The sequence below is a fragment of the Strigops habroptila genome, chromosome 9, assembly GCF_004027225.2.
Source record: "Strigops habroptila isolate Jane chromosome 9, bStrHab1.2.pri, whole genome shotgun sequence".
NCBI lineage: Eukaryota > Metazoa > Chordata > Aves > Psittaciformes > Psittacidae > Strigops > Strigops habroptila.
This window is the reverse complement of record NC_044285.2, coordinates 16,657,018-16,682,264: the sequence shown is the minus strand read 5'-3', so window position 1 is coordinate 16,682,264 and position 25,247 is coordinate 16,657,018. Positions and strand designations below refer to the sequence as shown.

At 38.9% G+C, this 25,247-nt stretch overlaps 1 protein-coding gene across 5 annotated transcripts in view; it reads left to right on the top strand.

Annotated features, from left to right (window-relative positions):
* OTUD7A (OTU deubiquitinase 7A) overlaps positions 1–25,247 on the top strand; it is a 117,717-nt gene that overhangs the window by 38,202 nt on the left and 54,268 nt on the right. For all 5 annotated transcript variants that reach the window (XM_030498194.1, XM_030498197.1, XM_030498198.1 and 2 more), the window contains exons 2-3: positions 8,426–8,498; positions 9,102–9,206. The gene's annotated coding sequence lies outside the window, so the exon portion shown is untranslated. The remainder of the gene's footprint in view (positions 1–8,425; positions 8,499–9,101; positions 9,207–25,247) is intronic.

Genomic DNA, 25,247 nt, shown 5'->3' with positions numbered 1-25,247 from the left:
CCCATGCTGTGTCTCTTGAAGCTTCATGAAGGACACACATTAGCTTAGAGTTCATGGTGTGCTACCTGTGCACTGAGAGTCTGTGGGTATGTTCTTAACACCAGTGTTGGACACTTTGCTTCAGAAAAGGCACCTCCATTTAGAAACGTAGGGCAAGGTTGCTACCTTAGCATGGAGTTAAGTAACCTGGCGTAGTGTGCTGTATATATGTTCTTTTGCTGGATTGAGTAAGGTAGAGCAGAGAGTCATCCTGCTTATTGTAATAACAACATCTGATCCATCTGAGGTCATGGTGGCCAGCTAAAAAAAAGACCCCAGTAAGTAGGGTAGTGCCATTCAGACAAGTTGTGAATAACTGGAGATAAATAAGAATTGTTTCTTCATAATCTCTGAACTTGTTTGCAGGTTTTTCTGAATAGTGTTCTTCCAGGTAAGACAGTGAAGTCTCTCTAATTGCTTCAGAAGGAAAGGGTCTGGGAAGAAAATGAACTCTGTCTTTGGCAAATAACTATCAGGTAACAGTGGCAGTGAGGGAGCTTCCTCAAGTTAAAGATATTTATATGAACCAGTCCTGATGAACTGAGTTACACCTGAATTTGGAGTTAGAGATTCAGAGGAAGGAAATTCTTTTCATGTCTTAAGCTCTTAGTCACTGAAACCAGAAAAGTGTCTGCTTTTCGTTTTTGTGTGGAGTGCTGTTGCTTTTGATATGCAAATGGTGCTGTGTACCCTATAACCTCAGTCTTCCAGAGAGCAAAGGGAAGGGCAGAGAAAAATGTGTATGGTGCAGGAATTCAAATGATGTGGAAACAGGGTTCCTACTCTCTTTTACAATTCAGTCCTAGATTCCAATAAAGCAAAAAGATCACATCAGTTTGGACTCTGAGGGCAGGGATTGCCCTGTGTGATAAGGGACATTAGAGAATTTCTGCCTATAATGAATAGAAAAGGTAACTGAGCTGACTGAATGCTAAAGCAGCTGTAGAGAGCAGTAATAGAACTGAGTGGGTTGTAGCTGAGCGACAGCTCATCATATAATCATCATGTTTTCCACTTAGAGCATTTCTGAAAAACAAGAAAGATGGTTTAATTCTTTTAATTTTATTTTTTTTTTTTAATCTTTCACTGACGTTGGCCTATAGATACATATTTTGAATGATGGAAGACTTAACTGCCTATGGTTCAAGATCCATTCTCCCTCCCCCACCTCATTAAATCATAAGGAGAATTTCCCTGTGTCATTTTTCTGTTTCCTTGATCATTTTCTCTGGTACAGAGGTCAGGCTTGCTCTGCTGCATCTCATGGTGCAGGAGCAATCACTCAGCACGGCACAGACTTGCATATGGTTCAGTGTCTTTGACGCTCTCAATTCTCTTCCCTGGCCACCTCTCACCCTTGAGAAGCTGCTGGTGAGGAGCACAGATGGGCAGCAACCCAGGCAGCTCTCTGCGTGCAGCCTGGTGGCATTGCCACAGCTCAGCCCTGCAGTGTGGATGAGGCAGGCCATAGCCTGCCTTGTTACTCTCTCAGTCCTCAGTTCTAAGAAGCTGATTGAGGACAAACGATGCTTCTGTGATGACAGAAAGCAGTAGCAGGTTCCCAGTTTTTACAGGAAGCTCTCACTAACCTCCAAGTCAGACTTCTTTTTTTTCTTGCATTATCGGGAAAGTAGCAACTGGAAAATAGCTTTATTTGGTGAAGCAGGAATTAAAGGAGAATAGATCTCATGAGAAACTAAAATGAATAGAAGACTGTGCTTTATACTCACAGAATACTGTGAGTCTGTAGGCATCAGGATGTACTAGTTTTGCATTACATTTTCTCACGCAATAGTGACTAGAAAGGTCCTATCACACCTGATCAGGTACTTTGAAATATGGTGTATAACTGTTCTTCATCAGTGGGCTTTGGAGCTTGTCAGGGTTTGTATCTAGAGGTGTGGTTTATGGTTATGAGCCTTTTAGAAGTGAAATTGTGTTTATTATTTGTAAAGACAAAGCTGTCCCTATGAAGTTGATGAAGTGTTGTAAAGAAGTCTTGAAGGGTGAAACTGTGGCCGTGTTTTTCCTGTGAAGTTAGTAAACTGAGTGGTTGGTGTACAGTGCAAAGAGTAACTTGAATTGCTTGCATTTTATATTCTTTTAGAGGAAGGTAGTGTAGTTTGCAATTACAGTGCCCTCCAGCTCTTTGCTAAGGTTTGTATGGCTCTCCAACAACAGGTTTTCCTGATGTAATGCACCACGGAAGTGTTTGTGAGCTTGTAAATTACTTTGATACCTTTCGGGGAAAGTTCATAACGTGGCTTTGTTCAGTTGCTATTGTGAGGTTTTTGCATGTGTATAAAATTCAGAAATAGCTTTTTCTCAGAAATGGGTAACAGATAAGTTAATTAGAAATCAGGAAGATAAATTTAGAATAAGTCGTTCATCTTCTGCCACCTTGGAATGAACAAAGGACATACTTTTAGATTAGTAAAAGGTTTAAGTTATGTCCATAATGGAGTATGATAGGAAAGAGTTGTTGATTAAACACTAGTTCAAGATGTGTCTTCTTGTACCAGAGTCGAGAGGCTCATGGGAAAGGGTAACAACCAAGGCAGATTTTTATATATAGATATATGCATAAATATATATGTAAATATATTTCAGATTTTTTTTTTAACTGAAACCTAATATGAAAGATTTCAAACCACAAAGAAAAAGAGAATCTGCAGGTCAAAGTCAGTGTTTAAAGATGAGACATGTTAACTGATCTTCCCCTGAGATTTTTGTTTTTTTGGTTGTTAAAAGAGTTCACAGTATTTAGAGGATGTTTATAGGTGAAGTTCATGGAAAACTTCCTCCGACCTCACTGAAGTTAGGATTTCTTCCTGTGTTCAAAAAGATCTCAGAAACACACTGTCATATTGGTGATTAGGTGTTTGCTGTTATATAAAACCAATCACAGAATCATTAGGATTGGAAGGGACCTCTGGAGATCATCTAGTCCAACCCCCTCTGCCAAGGCAGGGCCACCTTAGAGCAGGTTACACAGGAACGTGGCCAGGTGAGTGTGGAATGTCTCCAGAGAGGGAGACTCCATAACCTCCCTGGACAGCCTGTTCCAGTGCTCTGCCACCCTCAACAGAAGGAATTTTTTTCCTTATATTCAGACGGAACTTCCCAAGGACTGGGAAGCCTGCCGTATGAGGAAAGGCTGAGATACCTGCATTTGTCCAGCCTACAGAAAAGAAGGCTCAGAGAGACCCTATCATCATGGTGCAGTATTTAAAGGGTGGTTACAAAGAAGATGAATAATCTCATTTTACAAGGAGTCACATGGAAAGAACAGGGAGTAATGGGCACAAGTTAGTCCCTGGGAGATTCCAACTGGACACAAGAGGTCAATTTTTCACCATGAAAACAAACAGCCATTGGAATAATCTCCCCAGGGAAGTGGTGTATTTCCCAATGTTGGACACTGTTAAGATTCATCTGGACAAGGTGCTGGGACATCTACCCTAGGTCATGCTCTGCCAGGAAAGGTTGGACCAGATAATCCGTGAGGTCTATGATTCTTTTCCTCCACTTGTAGAGATGACATGCAGGATGAGCTGTTCCATCCCCTTTCCAGGGACAGAGGTGAGGCTGACTCGTTGGTAATTTCCTGACTCCTCCACCTTGTCCTTTTTGAAGAATGGAATGACACTGGCTTTCCTCCAGTCCTTGGGCACCTCCCCTGTTCTCTATGACCTTTCAAAGATGATGATTGGCAAGTAGCCAGTCTAGGCAAGTGCAAGTAGATTTTTATGGCTTTAAATTCATCTAATTCAGGACAAAAGAAATGAAACTATTTTAAAAGTAACTGTAAAAAAGGGAAAAAAGCATTTATCAGAAAGCAGTTTGGAAGTCCCATAACTGGTTTACATAGGGAAAAATAATTAAAATTTGAAGTACATATCTTGGGGGTTTTGTATATGGTATATGGTCACATAGAAATGTGACATCATTTTTATTCCCTGAAACTTACTCCTTTAATGGAAGTAAAGCTACAGAATGAGCTTGTATCGAACTAAAAGGTGAAATTAGACAAATTTGTATTTAAAATCCAAAATAATTTTCTTCATAAGGTCATACTGAAGTGGTAGGAGTTTATCAGGCTGGGCACTTTCAGTATACAATGTAACCCTTTTCCCAAGGTATTTTCCCAGCATTGGAGTTCCTCTGGTCTCTATTTCTCAAGATGTATTAGTGCATGTGTACAGATAATTATGTAGTCAAGATCTACTTCTGGAGTTCAGTTTAGATCCGTAGCGCTTTTAACTTGCAAAAACTGCCTTAGAACTCGCTTAATTGGGAATTTTGAACTTTAAATTGCTCGGGAAAAAACCAAACCTACTTTTATTTGATGGTGTTTAAAAGAATTAATATGTACACTAAGTTTAGGTGTTCACAGCATTGGGGAGATAAAACCAAGTTTTATGATTTTGTGTTTCTCAGTCCTGTTTACAGAGACTTGACAAGAGTAGCTGGTGCATTTCTAATGGCATAGAGGAGTCAGATTAATTTAAATGATGTGTAGCTAGAGTCAAATAATTTAGTCTTACTCTTGGTTAGATGTTTATTGGCTATTGAAGAAAAGGAAGGTATTCCCATCCGCTTTTGTTGCTGCAGTTTTCTAGGACTGAAGAGATTGCTTCTCATTATCTGCTTTGTCCTGGCTCTGGGGTTTTGCAGACCCTTCTATGAACTGATTCAATCCAGCACAAAATTCTTCCAGACAAAACAAAAATGTCAGGTTTTTTTTGTTGGTGGGGTGAGTCGAAGTTGCCCGGGGACCACTTAGACAAGTGTCAGAGCAAATACAAAGGAGCAAATGGCACCAAGTGGCCCAAACCACAGGGAAGGAAGAGGAATCCACCTTCTGAAGCTCCTAGATTTCAGCATCATCTTTGGGTCAGTACAGACTAATTTTGCTGGAAAAGTAGTCTAAAACAGATCTGTAGAGATGAGAGATAATAGCCATTGTTCATCCCATTCAGATTCTAGCTATTTAATTTCAGAAGATGAACGTAGGTAACTGATAAACTTGAGAGTTTAGAGTTGGTAGCTTTCTAAGCATGGGCATGGAAAAGTGGCTCTGCTTTATGTATGTGTTATGTATATAAAAAAGAAAGTTCTCCATTGTATGGTCAGCTTTTGACCAGTCAAACCATTGCTGTGTTTTCTTTGACTTCATGCTGTTACGACAGATGCTCAAAGTCAGCAGCAACAAACATGAGAGGTTTATCATGTCTGAAATTAGAGCTTTGGATGAAAAGGCTGCTACTTCCAAGAGAGGCACTACTGAGAGCTAAAGGGAATGTGCAGAAAACTTCCCAAGATCTTGGTGGTGCTGTTTCTGTCAGTGTTCAAATACAGCAGCTTTTGCAAAAACTCCTTTAGTACCTAATCATGACAAAGCCTGAGGCCTGCTGTAAGCATCAGACATGGCGCTTCCAGCATACCTGCACTGTCCTCTTACAGCCTCTCGTGAGGGACCTGACCAGGATAAAATTGTTCACAAAGGTCCTTGTTTGCACTTTGAAGTTGGAAATCTTCAGTATGTTTCTTTGGGCTGCTGAAACCCACCTGTAACTACCACCTGCGTGCCTGGAAGTGTCTGTTTTTTATTTTCAGAGATAGAATTGTAAATCTGAGCTTAAACAGTAATATAATCAATATATTTATAATACGTATCACATAAGTGTGAGAGCATGCAGTACTTATTGGAGTATAATCATGTGAAGACATTACTACACCAAAACCTTCCTGAATCACTGGTGAGAGATTGTCACATTTCAGTTATGCCATGAACAAGACCAGGCTGAATGTTGAAAGCACTAATTACCTTCGTAGGAACTTGCTGGAAATGTTTGTTGTTTCCATATAAACTTTCTTGTGATTGTTTCAGTTTGAATATAATGCTATTTGTTTTTCTTTCATTATGTATGAGTCATTTTGACAGACTCATCAAGTAAATGTATATCGAATTGAATACGGAGGTCTAATTAATTGCTCGTATTGGCAATTACAATTTCAGTTAAACCTGTAGTTCCCAATCGTAGATGATTATGGCTTTTGCTATGGCTCTGCATTAGAAGGCTCTTGTCCATTGCTTGTGGTGGTATATAAATTTCACCCAGTTGAGAACAGGATACTACTTTTTATTGTCCTGACTTCTGTTTTATTATCCAACAGATGCATGTAGGTGTCGAGGGATGATTTTAGCAGGAGGCAGAGTAAGCAGGAAAGACATTTCCTTGCAGTCTCTTACCTATTCCTTTTTTATTTCACATTTTTTCCATCTAGAGAGAACTTTGTTCTATTTCTGAACTTCTGCAACTCATACAGCTGTTTTTAATGGCAGTTCAGAGAAACAAATGGACACTTTGATGGACAGTGGTACTCCGAGTAGTTATTCCATGTGTCCTGTTTCTCAAAGTGTTAATTGAGTTTTGTGACTATTGAGCGGTTGGGCAGGATGTGGGGGCATCAGAACAGCACAGCAGGCTTGGGCTTGCTCTTTGTTTCTAGCAGCAGCATTACTGACACACCACTTGTTCTCAATGATTTGTGTGTGTGGCTTGTGAATGAAATGTTGCTGGTGGAAAGGAACCAGACGAACTCAAAGATCCTGAGCTGCATTCTTGGGCTACCAGACTTTTAGCATAATTACGTGTACTTGTACAATCTGCGCATAATGATACAAACACTCCCGTAACATTGGAATCTGGGTAATGTTTCAGTCTAGAAGTCTGAAATAAAGACCTTGGCAAGAGTGAAAAAGCATCTGGACAATCTCTTGAAAACCTATCTTAGTTTGGCATTTTAGCTTGTTTCTTGTAATGCTGGGAATCAAAGGTGTGATACCTTTAGTCAAAAATGTAAGTGAGGTTTTGCCTAGGGACTTTAGTAGGCATTTGTGAAAATGCAGTTCTTGACTGCATGGAGTTGCATGTTCTTTTTCAACACCTTAAATATGTTATTCCTGTAACCATGAATAGGGATGGTATTTATTTTTTACTATGATGTTTTCCCATTCCAGTGGAATTTCACAGAAAAGTGCTCTTAGACAGTGTTCTAGGTGGCTGACTTGAGCTAACCAGGGGAAAATTCAACTGAACCTGGGAGGCAGGTAGTGTCTTACAGCTTTAAAAATGACCAGTCCAGGTGTCTTTTATTGAAATAAATCTGTGCAACAACATATACTAGGAAAAATATAGCTGAGTGGAAAAGGAAAACAGAAGAGAGTTTGTTAGTCTGTCTTTTTATAAAACGACTATATTGAACACATGTGGATTTGCTTACATTAATATACAAGTAAATATAAATGTATATATGTATGAATTTGTTTTGAAAAAGCAAGTATGATAGCCAACAAAACTGCAAAGTAAAATACTTGAAAACTTGGACTAACAGAGAAGTAGACGATGGTGTAAGAAAAAATGATATTTGGGTAGAGTATCATGAACAAGCTTTAAAAGAAAGTACATGCTGATTATTGTAACACTCTTAACAGGTAAATCAGATAAAAACTGGATAAACTACAACATGCTCACATATCCAGACAGGAAACAAACCATTATCGTACAGCTCTTTACACCACTTGGGTCTATGCTTCATGGTTAATTTAATTAATATTGATGACTCCTTTAGCTCAGTCTGCAGTGCTTGCTTGTGTGGTTGCTGCTTGGTCGGGGGGGAGGTGTGTGTGTGTGTTAATTGTATTTTTATTTTTTATTTTTTTTTACAAAATCAGTAAATCTCAATCTGCAAATGAACGTTAAGTGAGTAGAAAGGGACTAAATATAGTGGATTGGCTGGAATAGTTTCCTCAGTTCTGTCATTGACATGGAATGTGCAGTCAAACCAGTGGAAAACGAGCTCTCTACACTGCATTTTGAGGTTTATTGCCTTTGTTTCTCTGAACCAACAGTAAGGGGGCTGCATGCCTAAGAAGGTGTCATGTGTATACATAGCTCTGCAATGGTGAAGCGCTCTCAATCTTAAGGCCATACTATTTGGGTATCAATTACCTTTTAGGATCCTTCTGTCAAGGTTAATGTGTGCTGGTGGTCAGATACTGCTTCCCTCCAGAAAGTTTCCTTTCTGTTTCTCTGTTTGATAATAAATGTTTCTTTTGTTTAATCTGAATTGGATTGGGCTCTGGCTGAAGTTCTTGATGGAAAAGCCATTGTGATCTCAACAGTGAGGTACTGAAGTGCTTGTAACAATCTTGGGAATGGTCAAAATTTGGAGAAAGGAAGAAATCATTTCTCTGTAACAGTACTGCAGATTAGGACTCCAGGGTCAGGGTGTGTAGCAGGAATGATAAATGGGCGCAGCACAGCACTTCACAGTGTCACTTTCGGAGTAAAACATGTTTTGGTCTTCTCTCTCACAGGCACATGATACTGCAGAGCTTCACAGTCAGAAGTAAAATCACCTGGACAGTTGCCTCCTGCCTTCCTAAATAGGTAAACATATTAGCACAGAAACAGGGACCTACCTACCTCATTTGTGCAAGTAGCCAAAAACATCCCCTCCACCGCCCAAATTAGCATCTGTCATTTAGTTGTTCTGAAATGCTGAGCCTTGCAAAGGAAACATGAATCTAATTTGTTTTCTGGTTGACAACAATTAAGTGTAGCCAACCAAAGAAACCCACTAAAATTATTAGCAAGCTAACAGCATGCCTGTTTGCCTGTGGCAACATAGAGCTGATGGATGATGCAGTGTTACTCATTAAATGAATCTTTATCTACGCTTCCTAAAGCTTTGATGCTGAATAAGTTCCTAAAACCATCCATATCATTGCCATGTTAAACTGCTGCAGCAGCTGATCTGTCACTGCAGAAGCTCTCTTTTGAGCTTAGTTCTTTGCTTTTATATTTCTTAACGGTTCATTTGGTAATAACATGGTGCAACCCATTGTGGGACTTAAATAGAAGATGCCCGTAGTAATAACCTTGGTAAGGACAGTGAGATGAACAATACATTTGCTAAATAAGTGGTGTTTAGCTGATTATCAGCTGCTGTAAATTGCTGTTTACTTGCTGACTTCTCTGTCCTTTTTCTAGGGAGAAGGTGGGTTTTCTGGTGTGGGTGCCTGCCTCTTTTGCTTCACCAAGATGAGATAGGCATGCAGGAGAGAAGGGAGATTTTTGCAAGTACAACCCACCATGGTAAGTTGGATTTTGTCCCTGCTTCTGCTACAGAATTTCTCAATGATGCTAAATACATTGTTTAAACCAAACTTTCCAAACAAATGTTTCTCCTTCCCTGGCAGCATGTTAGACATAACTCTTCCTTGGCAGCAGTGCTTGATTAAAGAAGTTCTTCCCTACTGCTTTTTCCTCCCCTGCCACATAGTTCCACAGAACTGCTTGAGGTGACATTCAATAAATTAAAGCAGCAAATTAAATGGAGCTGAAAATAATTACTTTCTACCGTGTACACAAGAAAAGTATGAGAAACTGGGGTCTGTATTCTTGATTTGACACCACAGCGTCTGTCCTGAACATTACACTGAAAATTAAGTACATGGGAACTAGATCTTTAATTCTGAGTTGCTAAATACCCTTTAAAGTTGTAATAAAGTGCAGGGACTCAAAATTAATAATGCTTTTTAAACTAATCTGTCTTCCTTGGCTTCATTTTTGTAATAGTATAGTAATTGCACACCTTACAGGCACATTCTTAAGTAAGCTCATTAATGCTTTGTGAGACATGTACCTACTGGACAGTTGAGTGTGGAAGAAAAGAGAAAAATCCTGAACCTCCCTTCAAGAGGTTCAAAAGGTTGAAGTAAGTCACGTGGGAATGTGATGGTGTTATGATATTTGACATTCATGAAGTGATCTATAACATTTTAGTGAGGAGCAGCAGTAATGCTGTTGTGAGATTCCACGATTTGTAGATTTTAACAAGAATTGAGCTGCACTCCTTTTCATAGATTTGGTACTCCCCCTCTTCTGTTCAACAGTGTGTTTCCTTGTTTTCAGAAACAATTCTTGTTAAAATCTACAGCATGGTAGGAGGCAAGTGTTCTGAAGCCACTCAGAGGAATGATGTTTGTTACCTTGGCATCTCTGATAAGCAGCTGGTGGTAAGGCCTCTCTGCAGAGCCTCCTTGAGTTGTTGCATGGATTTGTGGTGGTCCGTCTGATTCTGATCGAGGTGTAGCTGAGTGGTAATGCTCTTCAGAATGGCTTTAATAAGTGCTATGCATAAATACTTTGTGGTGTTAGATACAGATTGTTAAAACAAAGTGGAAATATGAGGAGAAGGGGTTTTTAGCTCACTCCAGAATCAGGAATAGTATTTGGAAGATCAGTTCTTTCTTATTAGGACTCTTAGCTTTAAAGTAGATTTAATTAAATTTCTTCTAGGTGTCTTGATTCACACCGTACCTTATGGAGAGTTATAGTAACTACTTATTCTACAGCAGTCAGTATTGAAACTTCAGCCCTATAGATGCCAGAGAAATTCAGCAGTGTTTCTCATGATTAGATTCACAGCATCTGTTTTCCAGTTTGCTTTACAGAAGGGCCTTTTCATTCCTGGTAATAAAGAGATAGGAGCCTAAACTCTTGCAGTGATGTGGAAAAAGAAATCTTTCTGTTGGATTATTTCTGTGTTTATTTTTTTATTATTCAGGATTACGTGAACTTGTATCATGAGATAAGTTGACCATGAGCAATGGATGAATGGGGGAGGCAGAGCTTCATAACATCAAGGCAGTGCTTCTAGCAAAGCTTAGGGAATGTAATGGCAGGTTCGTGGTGTTTTGAGTAGAAAGGAATCAGGAAAAAAACCTATTCAAATTCAAACAGAAGAAACTTCCAAGCTAACTAACTAATCTCATCTTCTCTTGCCTCAAGAAAAATTATTTCTAATACTTTTGATGCTTCCCAATCTCTTCTAAATAGAAGTTTGTGTAGCGAAGATGGTGAATACTCTTCATTGATCACAGAGCTTTGGGCAGACTATTGGGTTGCAAATGTCTTCCTGCTGGCTTTAGCTGACTTTGGAGTGGTGTATTTTTCAACTAAACTTCTCTGCTTAAGTTGGAGATTGTGCTTTTAAAGCCTGAGCCACAACCTTGTTCTGCTGCTGGTATTCCAGCCTTCAGTGGAGCCATTGTCAGTAGCAGAGTTCTGAGCTTCCATAAACATTGTCCTGACAAACCTTAAAAAAGATTTTGAAAGTAAGATGATAGGAAAAAATTACATTAACTCACACGTAGTGCAAAGCTTAAGAAAATCAGGAAAAAATTGGCAAACATGGATTTCATTTGAGTCTCTCAATTCCAGACATTAGAAACTAACATCTGCCCAGTTCTTTGCTAATGTGTTTATTAAGTTATGCTACTGCAATTTCAAGGAGAACTCTTACAGAACTCAGTAAAGCATGGGTAGAGTTATGGAAGGCAACATTGTATTTCATCTTGATTTGCTTACATCTTGGTCATCTTTAATATCATCAAGCTTCAGGGAGGAGTGCTGAATTTGAATCAGCATTTGCATTGGATTAAATGTTTCAACAAAGGATCAGGATTCGAGTTTCATTATTTGGAAATATTTATAATATCGCAATTATGGAATTTGTTAAGCAATATGTCTGGGGTAAAGAAAAAATGTTTAAGTAATCAAATAACAAACTATACTGCTGCAGGTATGCTTCTCTTCCATGGAACAGAGCACTGGAAAGATGTATTTTCTTTTTGTCTCCTTATAAGTCCTTATGTAAGTCATTTGAAATGAGAGAAACATGTATTTGTTCAAATTCATTGTGAATCAGTGATAAATACATTTGTGTTGAAGATGGGGAGGGGGGGCTCTGTGTTGATGCAGAAGAGCAATGCACAAAAGCACATTGTTTTACGATAGAGAGTTCTGAAATGGGAGCTAGGTGCTGGCAAGCAGATGCATGTGTTACAGAAAGAAAAAGGAGTATTTGTGAGCAAACCCATTCATCCAAGAACAACAGTCAGTGCGAGGGCTTGAGCTGGTCTCAACTGTGAAATGTCTCTCAAAGAGCTCAAATAGGTATCATTGACCAATACTGCTTTCATTTTTCTGTTCTAAGTACAGCAGCTGAACAGACCGTTTGTGTATTCTGCTGGTGGTGGTGTGCTCTCTTGTGCTTTGGCATGTATGGTCTTGTTTTTCTGCTGTGCTGTCTCATGAAGTCAATAGTCAGCCCTTCAGAACGAGCTGGGTTTCTGTGTCTGACAGTTGTGAGCTTCGGTAATATACTGTATTGATCTGGGACCCTGAAATTACTTTTGTCAGTTCTTCTGTTTTCTTTCCTTGTTGAGTTGCAATTATCCAAATATTATCTGATACGGTTTTAAGAGAAAATAATAAATACAGGCCTGGGTAATAGTGCCATATTGTTCTTCCTGTGTTCCTCCTGTCCTCACAGATTCTGAGTAATCAGATTTTCATACAGGGTAGAAAAAGAGAGATGACAAGAATGTTTCCTTACAAGCAAAGCTTCATACTAAGTTAGAATTCACAAGTCTCTCTCTTTCCTACTTCCAGGCCTGAGCCGTGCTCAGATTCTGTTGAGGTTTTTGGTTGGTTGGTTGGTTTTTTTTGTTGGTTGGTTGTTTTGTCTCTGCCTACCAAAGGTCCTTATCCTTCTTTCTGTCTCCCCCTTTCAGAAGTGGGACTTCACGTACCAAGCTCTCTTAAGGCTCCTGTACTATTACTGAGCTCACCAGTTCTCTCTATAGCTGTGGCACCATTTTTTTTCAGAACTCCACTCTCCTCTGTGGGAACTGCTTTTTATTTAAGCTGTTGAGGATTAAGAATGATTTTAGTAAAACTTTTGGGATTCTTGCTGAAAACGTTCTAAGTACCCAATTCAATTGTGGGGAAAAAGCTGTATCCAAGTATTGCATACAAAACTATTCCCCTGGAACTGTTGTCACTTCAGAAGTCCTTGTGAGTGGGGACACTGCCCTCAGCACCCACAAGTCCCCATCTTTCTACTGGGTGTCTGATTAATTGTATTTGCCCTTGCCAGACCACCAGCACTGAGCGGATTGCATTGCTCTGTTTTGCTGGGGCAAAGTCAATCCATGTTAATGGCTTCTTTGATCTTTCAAAAGTGATTATTTTATTTGGGGCAGTGACTGCAGTCAATTCCAGTCTCTTGGTAGCGATAGTGGTCAAACAGAGATAAGTAGTGCCTGCATATAAGACAAGTTAGACTCTTTCCACATTTGGGGCTTGATTTAGCTGAAAAAAAAAATCTAAGCTTGGTTCTCAGGAATCATAACTTCATGGCTTGTGCGGTTTACCTTCCCAGCCTTGATTTCAAGGGTGTACCTTATCTAAACCAAATCTATCTCATGAGTCTCATCTGTGCATCTGAAGTGTTTAATTCTACAGTATACTTTTGCTAGCTTTTGCTTTTGAAGGACAAGAATAGTAGGAAATTGAGTAGACCAGGGAGCCTGCAGAGCTGATGAAAAAGGAGGAAATGAAATGATCCATTATTCCACCTTACATTGCCAATCTAAAAATCTTTTGATGGCAAAATTCACTTCTAAGCATTTGGTCATTTGTTGCAAGAATCGATCCTTCTTGGATATCCCTTTTACCAGCTTAACAGAACTTAATTCTCTGTGTGTTCTCTGCACAAGATGAAAAAGAAAACCCTGGCTTGGATGGCTAAAACTTCAAAGTCATAGGTGTAGTTGGGTTGCTGTCTTGAAGCTGTAGCCTGTGCTGTGTAAACTCTTCAGTTCCTACTAAGCTCCATGTCTGCTTTGACGGGAGTTTTCTTGGTTGTAAATAAGCCCAAGTGTCTCTCACCCTCCCTCCCAGTGCCTGCTCTAGGCTCATCCTCTGCAAAGAAATCTGATAAATCCCACATCTGCTGTCCTCCAGAGGGCTGGTGATGGTATCACCCAAAGCATAACGAACTACTGCTTGCAACTTTGTAGGAAACTGCTTTCTTTGGAATGTAAGCAATGTCCCAGCACTTCTCGCTAGTGAAGAGGGTAGTTATCAATAGAAAACAAATCTCACGTTCAGTTTTCTGATGCAGCCAATATAACTTGTCAGAGTGATAAGGCAGAAATGTTATTCCATTCTGTTCAAGTGTCCTCTTGGCTATTGCTGTGGTAGTATTTTTACACAAGTATGTTGGCTTATAGGGCAGTGGCATTTGCTTTTGTAAATAACTGGGACATATTACCTGTCACTACCGGCAGCTTACTCCTGAATTCCTCATTTGGCAGTTACTGTTAATTTTAGGCTCATTTAAGACCATTTGATTGTGGTCTATTGGAATTTCAATATTAAATTTGTCTTAGGAATCATCATTAAGATACAATTAATAAAGACTAACTGCTATATTAGGGTACTCGGGCTGCTCTGCCTAATGTGGGTGGGAGCAGAAGTGTGTTTTAATTACAGGCAATGCTCCATCTTTTTGAGATTTAATTGCTAGGTGGATTGGTTATTTTAATAACTGTCTATTATGAAACAATTTTGTTACTACATAACAATGTTTTACTGTATGAGGTACATATTGTCAGTGAGTGCAAAAGCGTAGCTTTGCTTTTTCAAATGGAGAAAACAAACATTCTAGTTCATGCTCTTTACCTCTGGGATATGCCTTCATAGGTTTCATTACTGTTTTTGTTATCTGCATGAACTAGACTCATTTGCTTAGTCATCATGAAATCAAAATACTTTTGCTAGAAGTAAAATACTTCTAAACCCTGTTCCGTAGTGAGAAATGAGATTTATCCTCTTTTGTACAACTGTATAAATCATTTTTTTCACCACTGAAAGAATCCATGTCTGTAAGACGGTAACTTCACATGACTTTTCAGGCCAGTGTATCCAAGCGAAAATTTAATGTCTTGGTCATTTCTGTCTGAGGTAGGTTCTTAGGGAATTCCAGGAAGTTTTTGCTTGTCTTGAAGATTTCTTTCTTGAAGCTTTTGCAGTAAAGCTTTGTTTTTCCAAGGCAGGTACTTCTACACCTGGCTGAAAAGGATTATATGTGTACTTTAAAAAAATGCTGTGTTCTCACTGGACAGTCCAATCATCAAGACGTATGTTTAAGAAAAAAATGCTGACTGCTTTAGTTCAGAGCAAGAGCCTGTCATTCTAAAGAAATACATCTGAATCTAAGGGGGTCTTAATACAGTGTGACATGAAAATCAATATAGAGCAGTAGAAGGATACAGCTTAAACATTTCATGCAGTATAAAGAGTTTTATAGTACTGAAACACTCCTTTTATCCTTATTTAGCATGAAGCCCATGAGAATTTTGACTCCATTGTTTTTACTGTTAACTGTATGGTGCACATATGAGGATAGTGTCTGCTGACTCAGCTAACTGACGGTGCCTACATGAGGAAAATACGAGCTCTGTCTCAAAGTATTACTATTTTAGGTAAGTTTCTAATGTACTAGACCTTTAAAATCAGGTCAGTTGAAAAAAATGTCATCCATTCTAGGTGCTGCATGGGCTCTGTAATAAATTTTTACGTTGCAGAACCAAACTATAGCCTGATCTAAGTTCATTCAGAGTCACAATTAATGTTGTTTTGAATTACCCCTCTTGTGAAGACAAAAAGAATTTCAGTAAAATTAGACAAAAAGTATCCATGCCTGATCTCTGTGCTATTAATGTGTATAATTGCAGAGATCATATGGATGGAGAAGCTGGTACTGTTTGTATAGCTAAAAGGAGACAGTTGATATATTGATAGAGAAGACAGGGAGTAACTCCTTCTCGGGTAAATCATCCCCTCACAATTCTTCTTGAACTACCTCCATCACTTATTTCCTGGTCACATTTTGACAAATTTTGATAAATTTGGAACTGAGTCAACATCCTTTGTGTGCTGCATGTAATTATGGAAGTGTTCAAGGCCAGGCTGGACGGGGCTTTGGGCAGCCTGGTCTAGTGGAAGTTATCCCTGCCCGTGGCAGGGAGTTGGAACTAGATGAGCTTTAAGGTCTCTTCCAACCCAAACTAGTCTGGGATTCTATGTTGCCTGTATTGTTTGACCGGAGGCTTTGAGATTTGGCGGTTTCATTTGTGTTCTTAAGTTAATTATTGCTGCTGTATCATAAAAATGAATTGTGCGCTGATGTGTAATAAACTAACAAATTGTCTTACTAAACAAGCAGGGATTCGAAGGATGTCTTGATAAAATATCTTAGTTGAGAAGTTGTGCAAATAATCGGGTAAATTTTTGTGGTGAGGTATTTTATTTTGTGAGGGAATGATCTTTATGCAGAAATTAGGAAAGATTTGAACTCTTTCAAGTGATTTTTAGCAGATTTTAATACATACAAAAATCATCACAATACATTTTTTCATTGATTCTGGGAGCATTCTTGTAGTGATGTGAAGGACTGATTGGACGGGAAGACTCCCAAGGTCAGCTTTCTGTGGTGACATTCTATAAAGAGTCTGACTTTCAAGAGGTAAAATGTTATGGGAAAGTGTACTGCTTATCTGTAAGTAGCAATGGCAATTCTAATGTAAATGTTCTGAATGTCTTTTTGTTGAGAGCATGCTACTTGGAGCTTTTGATTCTATCATTTGAATTATAGAGAAATACAGAGCCAGATTTTCAACCTTCTGCTGGAGGTTGTTTACATAATTTTGGGCCTTTTGGCTATGGCTTTTCTTTAGGAGACTGACAGGCTAATGTAGTCAAGCAGATGTGGATTTGTATATTCAGTCACATAAGCTCTGTAAAAAATCACAGGTCAGATTCAGGACTGTTTGAAGTTGCCCAAGAAGTTCTTTGCAGCTAAATCTCTTTTGGATTAAATCTATTTGTGAAAGTGGTGTTTTATCTTGGTTTTTTTTCCTTTTTAGTTAAAGCCTCTAGTCTTTAGAGATCATCAGAAACATTAATGTTATACGTAAGAAAATAGCAGTTGCTCTGTAGTTTCTGAGTTGCGTATATTATGTTGCATATAACCAGATCAATTTCTGTATTAATTTAAACACAAATACTTATGCCATAATCTTAGTTCAGGTCCAAGTTTAAATATTTGACTAACTTACAGTAGTAACCTTCTTTTCCTGGCACCTCCACTTTTACTTTGATGCTAGTGCTTGAAAAAGCAAATTATTATCAACAAGATAAAGTTCAGCTTGTACCTTTTTACATTTTAAAGTATTATGAACTCTCCATAAATGGTTTGCTTTTCAGTGTCTACTGGCTGCAGCTTCAAGAAATGAGCTCATTCCATCTGTCATGAAATGGAGAACGCTGCTGGTTAATTGACTGGTTCAGCAAACCGAAAAGCAAGATGTTTCTCCAAAACATTTGTAAGGAAGAGAAAGCTGACTCAGACAAGCGAATGTTGCACATATTCACTGTCTGGCAAACTGACTGATTTAGTGGAAAGTGACTGATACAAACAATAAAACCATAATTTTTCAAATAGGTTTCTGCAAAGCTAGACAGGGAAATGAGAGAAACCCTGTTTCTCTGCTTCACTGTTGTTGGTCACTCATAAACCACCATTTTGATCAGCTCATTGTGTTGCTTTTTTGCAGGTGATGGAAGAACATGAAAAGGCTTGGTTGGTTGGTTGTTTTTTTTTCCTTTATGTGGTGTAAATCTTTCCTGTCTGTTGAGTATCTGCCTTGCCAAATGCTACTGATCGGTTGTTTGGGGACCAGCTCCCCACAGCAAATAGATTTTTCTCTCTTTCCCTCCTCCCAGCCGTTTCAGGTAACACCTAACCGAAATTGTAGATCATCACTGGAATCATTTCTGCTCCATCTCCACATCCTTTTATTTTGAACCAACAGTAACAGGATTCTTTCTTTCTTCTTTGCTATCTGGATACAAGCAGGCCTGCCTGTCAGGCAGAGCCCTTTTCTGCCTTGCTGCTTGGAAAAACTTCTAGCAAATTGGCAGTGTGTATTGTTCAGAGCGATGATATTTTATTTCTAAAAATAATCATCAGCAACAACTCCCAATCAGCTCTGCTATGCCTTTAGCATAGATCAGCTGCAGAGCTGGAGTTTGGTCAGTGTGTCTTTAAAATAAAGACAGAAAAATTAAATGTGTGAAAGAGAATGTCACTTTGGATAGCTTCAAGGATTTTTTGTTCTATGAATCTGTCTACTTCCCAAGGCTTTTTTGTTATAAAAAGCAGAGGACAGTACAGGTATTTCTGAAATCTGTATGTCTGAGATGTTTAGAAATCTATATAAATAATTCCTCCTGCAGTAGATAAAACTGAAAGATATTTATGTGCTGAAGCTTGCAGTAAGCTCTGCAAAACATGTTCTAATTCTGTAGAGTGATGTTGTCATCATGTTTGTCAACTGGTGCTCAAGGAGAATACAGATTCTGCTGTATTTTCTCTTTTTTTCTGTCTAGTAGTCTGTGGTGAGCAGTTTGCTTTAGAAGAGATTGTTCTTCATTTAGTTCACAGGTGCTGTTTCCATGTGTGAATTTGGTACAGAAGTTAAAAAAAACCCCAGGCATTGTCATTATTTTCTTTAGTTGTTTTCTGTAGACATTAATATTCAGTGTGGTGTGGGTTTTTATTCTCCCACCGACAGGCTTATATTGCAGTCAATGGTAATTTAATTTGTTTTTTCTTTTCCCTGGCTTTCTAAATGTCCTGTTCCACACTCTTGATATTTAACTCCATGTCCTGCTTTTCATAGAATGTAGTAATAGATAAAGACGACAGTGGCCATTAGAAGTAATGGTCTACTTCTTAGAGATGTTGAATATACATGAATCGTGCTGAAGTTGGTCAGAACTGTTCAGAAGCTCTCAATAATCAGCCTGTGCTATTTTAACACCAAACTTTGAATATCTGTTCATTGTTAATGCTTTTTTTGTGTACAGTTCTTCTGTGTTTCTTGTGACACTTTCCTTGATTCATCAGCTTCCAGTTTTCCTCATTGAACCTGAGTATTTCCTGTTGCTATTATTTTTTTAATATTACCTGAATTACAGGAAAAAGATGTAAATCCAAAGAGATTTTCCATTTTTCTAACTGTAACTATACTTTCTTGTGGGGAGAAAAAACTTGCAGAATGTTACCAAATTGATCTGACTAAATGAAAGAGGGGTTTTCTTGCTGCATAGGGCATCTTATATTTTTCTTTCCATTTTGATGAGCAGCCATTCTTAATACTACGTAAGTTCACAGTAGACACTTGATATTTTGATCAAAATGAAGTGAGGTTTATAGCTTGCCAATATGTATAAGCACAAGTCTGAAGAGGAGTTGTGACACAGAAAAGAAACTGACTCCAAGAAAGCTGCAGAGAATTATAATAGCACAGTACTAGATTAGCCATTATTTTTTAAAAAAGATCTGCATGGTACATGTTAGCATTTGGCAAGAAAAAAAACCCCAAACAACCCCAAAGAACCAAAACAAAGCTTTAATAAGCCAGGACAGAGGCCCAAATGACCAAGCCTGCTGTTCTGTTAGTTCCCTGAAGACAAAGCTTTTCAGCTCTTCCTACTGGCCCCCAGGAGATCTCTAATTGGGGTGCAAGAGGTCACTGACAAGTTTGGAAAAATATTTAGCATAAATCTTGTCTTTAATATTTTCTATACTGATTCTTCATGACGTGCAAAAATTAATATATGCTCCTAGTATGAACTGAAGAAATACTTCCAACATCCTCGGAGGCTACCAAACACCACTTGGGTCAGTTTCAGTCAGTTTTAGAACAGAACATATTCAAATCAGTGACATGAAAGTAAACCCAAGTGTACTTGTGGCATGGCGTGGCAATGGGGGACTCCATTCTCTCCTTCTGCCCAGAGTGGTTCCTCAGCAGCAGTTTGAGTTGGAAAAAAATGGCCAGAATGAGGAAATCTGAAGCTTTGGTAGAAGTGTGCTGTCAGAGAGAGCTGCAAATCCAGCTTCTCTAGGTCCTGGTGTATAAGTCAACCCTGATTTGATTTTTGTCAGTTACAGCAGTCCTCCAAACAAATCCAAAAATAAGTTTATGCCATCAGGCACACTTTTTATCCACTGGAGCTGTAGCTACGTGTGATGATTGGTCACAGAGAAATCTCTCCTTCTCTTTAAGAAACATTCTATATATCAATAGAAGTCTCTCATGAAGGCCAAACCTGAGGCATTCAGCTTATCGCAAGGTGTTCCTTTGACGTTGCTCTTTGGTTGATACATGTAGTTGTTATTCTTTCCTAGGACTCAAAAGAGAGATCTTTTCATCTGCAGTAGGATGTTTCTCAGCAACTTCTTCAGGACTTAATTTGGAGCTGGTAATTTTCTGCTTAGATAGTTCAACAAAACTTGCCATGCTTTTCCCTTTCCACCATGAAAGGCATCTGTTGAGTTGGCATTGAAAAGAACATTCGTATGCCATCCCATCCTCTCCTGCCCTGGCAGAAAGTTTTAGGAATAACACATAACTGAAAGAACCGTGGTGTTTTTCCCTAGCCCTGATACCAATATACAGATTTTTAACATAAGCAAACATTCCAACCATTGAATATGATTTATAAGAATTGTGCTTTAAACCTGCCATAGTGACTGTAGGAATGAGTGTCTTCAGTGTAATTAAACCGAGTTAGTAGCCACTATAATTGATTATAGTCATGTTTCAGTTCTTTCTGGTTATAAAATGTGATGCATGATCTTCACTGCATGACTTTCCTACAGCTTGACATGCTGAGATGAGGAAGAGTTCAGGATTCAGGTTTTCATCGGCTACATGACAGGCTGTGACTGCTCAGTCACCAGCGTAGCTATTGAGTTATTTAATGGCCTTTTAATACTGCATCTGTGGTGTATTGTTCTGCACTATTCAAATGGGAGGAGGAGTGCTTTCCCTGGATTTGTCTGATGCATGGTTTTCAGTTTTCCTGATGGGTTCTTCACAGACTGTCAATTATTTATATAGTTTAAGTGAAACACGCAGTTGCTGTACTTAAATTATGCATCTTCAAAATGTTGTGATATGAATCATTCCTGATTCCATGTCTCAGATCTTTATTTTCTCCTTTGTATCTGTAGTGGTTCTAAAAATCTTGGAGATGGCATTAAAGCATAGTTCTTAGTAGGATCTTAGTTTAGTTTTCCAAACAAAATGCTATAACTGAGGAACTTGATGTTTCACAGAAACAAGGATGCGAATCACAGGGCTGGGGGCAATTACTGATTCTGGTTTGCTGCATAATGTGTCTGTGTGAGCTCTTTCCTGCTATGGCATGTTTGGCCACTGTGTGCACTGAGCTGATGTGCTTAGTGTTGAATTTCAGCACATTATGTGAATGCCTGGCAAGCCAGCAACTTGCTATTTTTTCTACATTGTATGCACCTAAGGATTTACAAGGACTTGCTTTCTGTACATAATCTGAATCTCAGAAGTTCAATTCTGTTGTTGTTTTTAGGGCTTTTGTAAGAGAGAGAACTTTCCCATCAGTCTGTTACGGAACCTGTGGGATGAACCAGTTGGTGGGATCAGTATTTTTGAGTGTTGTGGTTTAAGCCCAGCCGGTAACTCAGAACCACGCAGCCACTCGCTCCCTCCCCCGCTTTTTCCCTCCCGCCCCGCTCCTAGAGAAATGGGGAGGAGAGTCGGAAGAATGTAAACCCCACAGGCTGAGATAAGAACAGTCTAGTAACTAAGGTATAATACAAAACCACTACTGCTACCACCAATAATAATAATGATAAGGGAAATAACAAGGGGAGAGAATATAAAACTGAAAGGGGAAAAGGAAAACAATAAACACAAGTGATGCACAATACAATTGCTCACCACCCACCAACTGCTACCCAGTCCGACCCAAGCAGTGACCTGGGCCTTCCGGGTGACTCCTCCCAGTTTATATACTGGGCATGATGCGCTGTGGGATGGAATACCCCTTTGGCTAGTTTGGGTCAGGTGTCCTGTCTCTGCTTCCTCCCAGCTTCCTGTGCCCCTCCTCGCTGGCAGAGCATGAGACTGAAAAGTCCTTGATCAGAGTAAACATTACTTAGCAACAACTGAAAACATCAGTGTGTTATCAGCACTGTTCTCAAATGAAAGTCAAAAACAGAGCACTGCACCAGCTACTAAGAAGGAGAAAAACAACTGTTACAGCTGAACGCAGGACAATGGGGAATGTGGAAAAATCACCATTATGTTTTGTCTTGATGTGAGGAACAATGCAAAGTGAAGAGGAACAGACAGTCAAGCCTTGTGTTTAAAATAGTTGAATTGTCTACATCAAGGCATGACTATGCTGAAAACTCCATTTTAAAAGACTGTACTGAACTCTTCATGTGTTGACTGTGCATTTGACATACAATTAACCATCTGAGCCTTTCTCTAATCTCTGTGTACAAGGAGATAAAGGAAGCTTGGAGACTTGTATCAATAAGACTCTTTATACAAAGCTCATAATGCTAACACTTCAGATGTCCTTTAAGCTTCTGCCTTCATATCCCTGCCAGCTCAATCCACTGCACACATTTCAGAGTCAAACTAGCATAAGCTAAGGAGAGATGTATTCCATTTCTCACATGGAAGAACCACTTGTCAGGGTAAAGAAGAAATTTTTCTTTTCCCCTTTTTCTTCATTTTTTTTCCCTACCTAGTGGAGAATTCATCAGTAACATGTGACAGGCTGTAGAGACTTGGGACATAGATGAAGTGGTGGATGTTTCTCATGCAGTGGTTACGAAGAGATGTCAAGTGATGAAGGTTCAGTACAGAAAGAAAATGTTTGTTCTAGCACTTCAGCCTGTGCTAGTGTGAAGTGCCCGTTAGATCATCAGAAGTGCTTTACTCTGGGGAATAACATAACTGTCAGAGGTGTCTGCAAGAACATGAAGCATTAGCCAGCCATAGATGTTTTGTAGATGAGCTGTGGACAGATGCCGTGTGTTGAATTTTGTACTTTGCCCCCACAGTTTTCAACACGGACACTTGCAGGACATGGCAGAGCCACTTTCCATAACTGGAATAGTAATTTCTTTGATGCTTGTCATTTCTCTTTAGGAGGACCTATGTATTAACAGTGGCCATCTTTAACATAAATCCTTCTTCCTTCAGGTGTTCTTGTTATTAGTTCTTAAATATTACAGTTTCCTTATGGTCATAAAAGTCTTTTACTTCTTAAGTTGCTTGAACTAAATGAAGGAACCACTGAGCAATGTAACTGTAGGTAAGACCTTGTTCTAGATGTGAAATTTGCTCTGAAGAGGTCTAGTCTTAACAGAAACTAAGCACAAAGCTGATGTTCTAAAAGATAATCCTTTTGTCCTAAAACTACTGCAGACTGCATGCATGAAACAGAAATAATGGCAGTGAGCACACCCTTGTGACTTTGCAGGGAGATGCTGATCCAGGTCCAATAGAACATTAGCAGAGAAGGTTTTCAGCACTGTGGGGCTAGTCCTAAGCTGCTGAGAAGATTGTAGGAAGTATTTCAGTTCTATGCCATAGGTAGAAGAGGAAGATGGATCCCTTTTGAGCTTAAGATAAGGATTGTATGAGAGTCTTGGTAGAGAATTGAGGTACTTCTAAAAATTGAGTGGGGGAAGCTTCTTCAGCTCCTTGTCAGTGATTACTTCAAAATGTCACTCAAAGACAGGAAAAAATGGGAAAGCTACTGCGAATATTTGTGCTGGGTTGACTCTGGCTGGGTTCCTGGTGCACGCTAAAGCTGCTCTCTCACTGCCTTCCGCAGCTGGACAGGGGAGAGAAGATGCAATGAAAGGCTTGTGGGATCAAGATAAAGGACAGGACAAGATCACTCACCAGTTACTGTCACGGGCAAAACAGACCCTATTTGGGGAAATCAGTTTAATTTACTACCAATCAAATCAGAGTAGGATAATGAGAAATAAAACCAAATCTTAAAACATCTTCCCCCACCCCTCCTGCTTCCCAGGTTTAGACATTTTGGTTGGCTAAAAAACCCCAACATAAGTCCTCTTTCAACTGAAAGAAGTAGGTCAAGTGTTGGATGGAAAGGGTTTATTTTTTCTGTGCAGCTCATGTGTTGAACAAAACTATGGAAATGTTTCAATCATGGTTTCCTAATATGTAGCTGAACAAAGGACTGTTTGATTTTCTCCAGGGCAGTGGCAGAAGTTAGCTTCTCCTTAGCAGAGACATCATTGTTTGATTTTTGAAGGCTGCATACAGTTTTTAGTTATTTCCCCACAGCTAATAGGAGTTTCATAGTGTAGCTATTTCAGTTTGTTAACATGGTATTCACACTTGATGGTTATTTCTATCCCTTGCCGTCGAAGTATCTTTAAAGGTGTCACAGCTAAGAAAAGTTACCTCTGTAACTTGGTGAGGGTTTTCCAGTTGTTGGGATTTTAAGTTCCGTGAGGGTGATAAAGATGAGGGTCATAGGCACATTCAGTTTGACTGATGCTTACATTTCCTCTGAAATGTACAAGATGATTGTTTTTATGTTATTCTGAACTTTAATCTGTGTGAGGATAATTGTGATGCAGTACATTCATAAGGAAGTTCCAACAAAGAACTGAAGATAATTCTTTAGTAAGATGAATTCATGATTCTTGCATGAAAATATATCACAGTGAAGGGGAAAACAAAGAAGCTAGGAATCTTAATAAGTACTATGTATTAGCTCACAAACACTGTGTTTAAGTTGAGTTGCTAAACAGTCAACCAGGATTTTTTGCATCAGGACTATTATCTACTGAGATTTGGTTATTTCCATATGTATGGGAATAATATAATGTTCTGTTTTCATATCATAATTATCACAAATTCATAAAAAGTGTGGACCTTGTTATATTTCTGCCTGCTATAAAAGCATTATTAGAAGGAATGTTTTCCAAGAGGAAAGGTTTTGGACAGATAGCTGTTCAATCCTGAGTTTGATACGGCTGGGCTCAGTTACAAGCGTATGAGTTTTGTGAATGGATTAAAAACCAGAAACAGTGAAACTGACTGGAAGTGTCATTTAAAATGATAAGGTGAATCTTACAGTGATTGGATTATGTATTTTGCAAGGAGCAAGACTTACGCTTAACAAATAGGAGTAGATTCTATGCAAAGGGAAATGTTGTTTCTTTTTAAAATAAATAGAAATAGTGTTCCTTCTTTCTTCATGTGTTTGTCCCTTTTTTCCATGAAAGACAATGGCTATCCTGATTGAATCGTCTGGATAACTCTTCACTAGTTCCTTGCCTTGGAGTTTGATAGCTTATGAGAAGTAAAACTTTGAAAGGTTTATTTG